This window comes from Ammospiza nelsoni, chromosome 4 (assembly GCF_027579445.1).
Source record: "Ammospiza nelsoni isolate bAmmNel1 chromosome 4, bAmmNel1.pri, whole genome shotgun sequence".
Classification (NCBI taxonomy): Eukaryota; Metazoa; Chordata; class Aves; order Passeriformes; family Passerellidae; genus Ammospiza; species Ammospiza nelsoni.
In genome coordinates, this window is record NC_080636.1 from 70,734,500 (window position 1) to 70,742,468 (window position 7,969).

At 36.0% G+C, this 7,969-nt stretch overlaps 1 protein-coding gene across 3 annotated transcripts in view; it reads left to right on the forward strand.

The window, feature by feature from the left end:
• The window catches only part of GRIA2 (glutamate ionotropic receptor AMPA type subunit 2), an 89,106-nt gene extending 86,431 nt beyond the window's left edge, over positions 1-2,675 (forward strand). For all 3 annotated transcript variants that reach the window (XM_059470488.1, XM_059470487.1, XM_059470486.1), the window contains one exon: positions 1-2,675. This exon is cut by the window's left edge and continues 187 nt beyond it. The gene's annotated coding sequence lies outside the window, so the exon portion shown is untranslated.
• Positions 2,676-7,969: the final 5,294 nt, after the last annotated feature.

The window sequence follows — 7,969 nt, forward strand, 5'->3', positions numbered from 1 at the left end:
CTTACACAATGGTTTCCTTGTGCGTTTATTGTCAAAGTGGTGAGAGGCATCCAGTATCTTGAAGACTTTTCTTTCAGCCAAGAAAAAAATTCTTGTATTTGTGGAGTTCATCTTGGATTGTAATGAATGCTTGGTTCAAAACACAACACCATTTTCTACACAAGTTCAAGATGAAGCTTGACTGACATGCACAGCTAACATGGAAGTACTGTAATCTAACTGAAGTCGTTGTACAGGCAACACACCAGTTTCTGCAGCCACTGTTGTTAGTCCCTTGGTTCATATTGACTTAAGCACACTTGACATCAATTGCATCAAGATGTGACATGTTTTATAAGAAAAAAAAAAAGTATAAAATGAAAAAAATATTTTTAGGTATTTTCACAAACAAAAACTGGCTTTTAAATAAATTTGCTTCCATAATGGTTGGATATGACAAAAGAAAAAAAATAAGAAAAAAAAAGAAAAAAATCTAGACTACGGGGAAGTGGAATATGAAAATAAGGCTTAAGGCATCAGTTCCGTATTTTTCAAAGCCAAATATGTAATGTTGAGAAGAGAAGAAATAATGATTGAAAGGTTCAAATCTTGTAATTTAATATTGTTATTAAAACTTTGCTGTATATCCTATTCTTTAACATTTGGTGTTAATATAAAATTTACTTGGCAATGCTTGACATTTGAAATAAACTTTTTTCTATGGTTTTATTTGCAAGTGTTCCATTAATTTTACTAGCTACAGTTGGGTTATAAAGAGTCTGAAATCTAAAAGGACACTGTCAAGGTTGGGTCAATGTTTCAGTTTTTGGCAGTGTCGCCACTTCCAGCTCACTCAAATCTGTTCAATAGTTTTATCTGCAGATGAGCCCAAGCTGTGATGCTCAGATACGCTCGTTGAACTCTGAAGATCAAGGTTGTTCTGGGTTGGAGCAGTACTTGATACTGGCACATGAGGATGGGTGCTGTTTTAGAGCTCCTCTTAACTCTGACATGCAGAGACTTAATGATCCAAAGATTTGGTTCACACCTATCTCTACTTTTGTACAGTTGAGTTCATAAGTATGTGTACAGAGAGAGAAGAGTATTGATAAAAGCTGATAAATGGCAAGCAGTAAAAAGTGTTAAGTATTTTTTTTAAAGAATGAAAAAAAAAAGAGTTTTCAAATTGTTTCTCTAAGGAAGCAGTTTTCAAACTGTTAAAAGGTAATTCTAAGCAGTAGCTAGTGAAGCTTTTGTGAAAAGAAAAACCCAAAACCTTGGCAATGTCTTTTTGAATTAAGATTGATAACTCTAATTAGATGCGAGTCTGTACTGATGAAAACTTTCCTGAATCTTAATTATTATGAGTATTCTTTGCTAGCTGAAGTTACCATACTTTTTAATTGTGTGTATTTAAAAAACAATAACTACTTAAAAAGCAAAAAGGAATCCTAGGAGGGGTGCAATAATATTAATTTAAATGCTAATGCAAATCAAAGTAACATCGTGTTTCTCTAGCTTTCCCTGTAGAAACAATTCTGTACATTTGGTTGAAAAGCTTACATTTTTTTGCATTGTCGATACATTGCCTCATGCAGTATCGGTAAATCTCTTTTATTTTGGAATTAAATAAAAATTTAAATATGACTTGCAGTTTTAGTTGGAATCAATTTCTTAGACTCAAGTATAATGTTTACTGAGCATTGGAGAAGGCAGAGCATTGATCAGAAACTTGAAGTCCCTTCTCGTGGTACAAACTGAGCCTGTTTCTGCAAGCATGTGAACACAGTGTATACTCCCAGCGTGGCCAGCAAAAGAGGTGTATACAGTGTTTTCAATGTCTGTCTTGCCAATATTTCCTCCCAACTGAACTAACAATTTCTTGGCACATCTGTAATTCATAGGTGTTCTGTGCATTACTCCTCATCAGGAATGTTGGGGAATGCATTCAGATTTTTAATGTTCAATGCTAGAATGACCAAACTAAAATAATACTCATATGGTAATTAATTTTTTTTTCAAAAAAGTAGAAATGCATTACTGTATACAGTGGAAAGCTATTTATTGTACCTCTGGGCTCATTCCTCTAAAATTCATAGCATTAAAAAAATCTTTGTCAAGCCTGAACTGATGTATATAACTGAAATAATGTAAAGTTATATTTTCATGTTTTTATACTTAACAACATGATGGGAATACATAATGTATGAGTATTTCAATTCAGATAATATTGATTGGATAATACACATCTCAGTTAAAAAAACAGTAATAGTAGTTTAATATCCATGTTAAGAGTACATCAGTATATTGCTATATAAAGTATGTCTGTGTGCATTTAAGTGAAAAGTAGTCAAGAGTGATGAAAGCTGTCCAAGGGTTTTTTATTCCTTTTTTTATGAAAACTGTTATGGAGCAACCAAAATGTTTATGAACTCAAACTTGTGTAAATTTCAAAATGTCCTTTTACTGTAGCTTTTTGTTTACAGTACAGTATCTTATTTTCTGCTTTGTTAAATGAGTAACGGTACAGAGCTGGACATACACTTTCTAAGACATTAACGTTCTCATTTTTTCATGTATACTTATATGACAGAAAATGCTTCTGATTTTATTTTTCAATCTAACACATGGCTTTTCTGGAGTGTTGTATAAACTTCAATCATACATAAAAAATCTTCTTAAAAAAGGTAAAAGACCTTTAATGTCTGTTTAGTATTATTGAAATCTGGTTTCTTATTTATTATCAATGTATTTTTCTAAGATTTTACATAAGACAAACCTGTTTGTCCCCACAGACATGAAATTTCCTTGAAGAGTTTAGGAAGTTTCTTCTTTTCTTGAATGAAGTGTCAATGAAGAGTATAACTCTTCTCCCAGATCATCTTGTCACTCAAGGATAGATTTACTGTAGTTTTCCTTATTGTTAAATGAAGTAATGAAACTTTTTTCCCAACAATAGGATTGTACCTCTGGACTGTAACCTTCCTGATCATAGTTACAATGACAGTGTGATAGGTTTATAAAGACAAGGGGTTAAGTATCAATTCAGTAACACTACCTAAAAAATTTTGAGTTTAAACCAGTACATTTTTAATTGAACTGATTGTTGATGTGTCCAAAGCAGAGAAAGAACCTGAAAAATGGCAAGTACTTCAGGTGTCACTGGAGGAGGTGTAGTACAGCACAGAGTTTACTGAAATGGCAAAGAGAGTGAAGAGATTCACCATGTGAAAGGTTCAAAATTTTCATGTAACCATGTATTTCACCTGTTAACAGAGTGTTTCTGCAGTGTCAGCCTCCTCTTTGGCTGATTGATGTAGACAATATCTTTACATGGAACCTTGCACAAATAATTGTATTTTAAAATTCAAATAGATAGTTTCAGCTAACCTTTGGTGCAGAGTTACAAGAACACAGGAGTCACCAGCAAAATAGAATCAGCAGCATCTGTTGTGCATGATATTCCTGGGGGCTACTCAAATCTGTTTTCAAAGCTTATTATTTATTACATATTTTCATTTAAGCTGTCCAGGGATCACAAAAATTTGCTGTGAGAGATCCATCAGGTCTAAATTATCTCAGAATGAAATTAAACAAGTGACTTACATGTGAACTTAATTTGGAACATTTTGCCTTGCATCAATTTCTGTAGGTGGTAGAGAATTCTATACACCTGTGTGAGACACAACAGAGAATTGAATAAAATATTTTTTGTAAACAAGTGGCAAAAAATGGAACAAAGTAAGATAAAATATAAAAATCTGAGACTTATAGCTCTAACTGCCCTGCAGCTTTCATGTCTCATGTGGCCAGTCCCCAGTCTTGCTAAGGCATATTGCATTATGTCTTCCTTCCTTCCTTCCTTCCTTCCTTCCTTCCTTCCTTCCTTCCTTCCTTCCTTCCTTCCTTCCTTCCTTCCTTCCTTCCTTCCTTCCTTCCGACACTTCCTTCCGACACTTCCTTCCGACACTTCCTTCCGACACTTCCTTCCGACACTTCCTTCCTTCCTTCCGACACTTCCTTCCTTCCTTCCGACACTTCCTTCCTTCCTTCCGACACTTCCTTCCGACACTTCCTTCCTTCCTTCCGACACTTCCTTCCGACACTTCCTTCCGACACTTCCTTCCTTCCGACACTTCCTTCCTTCCGACACTTCCTTCCGACACTTCCTTCCCTTCTTTCTCTCTCTCTCTCTTTCTCTCACTCTCTCTTTCTCTCTTTTTCCTCTTGCCCCACTACATGTAGTCAGTCTAATGCATACTTTTTTAGCTTGGTAGGCTGATAGGAAATCTAATTACTGTATATAATTGATTTGGTAGTCATTAAAATGTTTATTATAGGTCATGTCATAAATCTCTGTATTATAGCAGCAGTGATGCTAAAGATAGGAAAGGTTATCTAAGCTAAATCCTTTTTCCAAGTGGCATCCACTGAACTTGTTCTTTTGTCAGTCTCCTTTATACATCTCTTACTACTAATGAAAATTTAGCTACCTCTGTAAACAGTTCATTTCTTTACTTACCTCACTGATAAGGAAATTCTTTATACATAGAAGAAAAGCACTTAATTTCATGAAGTTGTCCAGTGAATGACTTTGTAGCATTTGCCCAAAGTTCTTCCTCCCTTTACACCTGCAACTCCCACCCAACAAGAAAGGACCACTATTTCACGCTGGGCATAGAGATACAGTTTACAAATAATTTGTCATCATTTTTAACAAATGCTAACTTTTTAAGGCTGACTCGTCTGTGTTAAAAAAAGCATTTAATCCTACCAGTCTTCCAACTGCAGAATGAGATTTAAAATACGTGTTTAAATTGTGTTTTATTTATTTGCTTTAAATATCCCAAACCTGATTTTGAAAATGTTTCCTATTATAGAGTAGGAAAGGGCTGCTAAACTTGTGCCTAGACCAACCCATTGGAATTTTCTTCAACTAGTTCCTATCTGGAGGTGTGGGAAGCACAAGTAAAGGGGTTCCAGTGGGTCCCATGAGCTGTACAGGACCATTCTGATTCCTTTTCCTCTTTCAATGCATAGAAGGCAAGTAGGTGGAAAAAGCTGGAATAGGACTTGGAGAGGTAGTTTTATGCATTCTTCTGTCCCCCTTCCATCCTTTAAGGTGAAGGTCTCTTCAGAAGAGACGCTGGAGAGGGTTTATACCTGTTTTGTAAGGATAGTAAATAACAAGTAGAATTTTTTTTTCTAAGAACTCATTGTTTGTGCGGTTCTGAAATGATAATGTCATGTTTCAGTTTATGGTAAACATCTTAAAATTGGAGAGTAAAATCTCCTTCAGAGCCTTTACTGTTATTAATCATAGAATCATAGAACACTGTGGGTTGGAAGGACCTGAAAGATCACCTTAAAATTCCAACACCCCTGTTGAGGACAGGGACACCTTCCCCCAGGCCAGGTTTCAAGATTCTTAGAAGGAGACAGCCCAGAGTACTTCTGGCATGTTGACTCTTTACTGAAGCATCAAGAGCATCTTGTTAAAAATGTACTGGAGTGCAGGCTATTGCATAACAACGTTTAACCTAATTTTCAAGTTATGTTGTTACTGCCTACCCTTCAGCACCATATTCTGTGAGTTTAGAGAAAAATGTAATTAGAGAGGTTGAGCTATAGTTCTTTCAATTAATAGTATGCTTTACAAATACCATAGTATTTCTCAGTAGTTGCTTTCCTTGTGAGTTTCACTATGAAAGGCAAACACATTTTATGTTACCACATACTCATAAAGAGCAGAATATCCAGTGAATTTTTTTTTCCTGGTTTCAGTGAGAAATTTTTTTTTATATTGTCACAATGACTAAAGACACAATGATACAAATAATGTGATTTTTACCTAACTGTTTCCCTTTGTGTTTCTTACTGTTGTTTTTAATGATTTCACAAGATTGTTAGATGAATATTTTTGTAAATTTGGAATTAAGTGTCTTGGCAACTTATCCAAGTTATCTGTAGGTGGAATTCTTAATTCAGCTTCAGCTACTTTGTGTGAATAGATAGGCAGAGATGCTAATATATGGAAATTAAGATGGTGGGTGTTCCAGTGTATGTGTATGTATACATATCCCTACACAATGCAGTAGTAAAACTAGTGCTGGTTTTGATAAGGCCATAGTCAAGAGCAATGATAACCACAGCAATAATTCCTATTAGGGCCAGTAGCAACAGGAAGGTTCATAAGCAAGTGCCTTACCACCTCTTGTTCGAATAAATACGGAATTTTGCATTTCCATAGAACAACATGAGTCCCCATGGAACTCAATCAACAGCAAATCCTATGACTTCAAAATCTGGGGTAGCTCCTGCAGTCCATCTCACTGATGGGATTGAGTTCCACTGAACTCCTGTGAGATAAACAAGCTCTTCCTCACTGCCTGTGGCCTACGCAGAAAGGCTATTGCATGTGTCATTGCCTCTCACTTCAGCAGCGAGCTTGATGGGTTTGTGTACATGCATGTAGATGCTTAGTTTCTCAAACTGCAGTCTTTGCTATTTAAAAATCCAAATGGTTGATCCAAGAGGCTCAGGTTTAGTTAAATCTAACATTACATGCACAAACAAAACAGTGCTCTTTGCAGCTGTTACTTGATTTTCTAAACCAAAACCTCTATAAGACCTAATGCCTCAAAACCAAAATGCTGGGCATTGGCAGGGCTGGACTACACTACCTACTTTGAACATTGTGCAATAAAATATACTGCTATGGTGCTGGGGCAGCATTCTGTCCACCTTTTATATTGTTTTGTTGGTTTTTTTTTCTTTTTACTTACATAGACAAATGAGCAGTAAAAGCTGTAGGAAATAACTCTCATGATGTAGGCTTGACAGACAATTTATAGGCAATTTCTGTTGATTGGTTTTATCTGTGGCATTACCACATTTTTTAAATCTGCACCTTCTGAACATATTAGAAAAATGTGATAAACTGTTTTTATAAAACCATAATTTTCAATGAAAGCAGGGTTCTGCTTGACATGTTTTCTTTATCCTGATGGATATACTTGCCTAAGGTACTTGTTTATTCTAGGATATAAGATATATAAGTTTTTTTAATCATTATGGATCCAAAATTATACTGGCACATGTTCATCACTTCTGCTTAATCCACCTTTTAAGGTGCTTTCTATAGGAGATCTTTGTCCTTTTGTGCTTGTAATTTACTTTTTGATCTTTTGTCATTGGAGAGATTTTAGCACATTGAGGAAAAAAAGTAGCATTTCCTACCCTGCTTGCTGATGTAAGATGCTGCCCAAGTGCTTCAAAGTGATTCAGCTGATAAGTACATCCCGTGACTCACACCTCTTCAAGCATCTTTCTCAAGCAGCAGGGACAAAGACAGCTCTGAGGAGACCAAAGCCATTAATATGCTTCTGTCAGACCCTGCCCTGCTGGAGTCCAGGCAATCTGGGGTGTCAGGACCAAGCCTGAGCCTCCCACCTGGGTGTGTGCAGTCACACAGGGATGTCCCCGGGCATCACCACCCTTGGCAGTCATGCTAGCAAACCAGAATTGTCAGCATGGTCATGGTGCAAAAACTACTTCTGTGCTCTCAACATGACGCCAGAGTGGGGAGGAGAGAACTATCCCCCTCCTTCCCCTGTCTGAAAAGCTTTTTTCCTTCCCTGAACTACAGCCATCCATATTTAGCAAATTCAGAATGTAACTTTAGGAAAAAAATGCTTTAATATAAAACAATTATGTGCTTTTTAGCATAGAGGAAACTTGGCATTTACCCTCAAGGGAAATAAGCACAGCCATCTTGGCTGGCTAAACAATTTCATGGAGATTTTTCTCACAGGGAAAAAAATTCATTGCTTTATGAATTGTGACATCATATATTGTCATAAAATGTGAGCTTCCCAATAGACAGGATCATGAGATTGTGGATTTTTTTTTCTTTTTTTTGTAAGATGCTAGTTAAGATTATATTATGTGGATAACCTTTCTTATGCATGTTGTAATATACTGTGTAAAT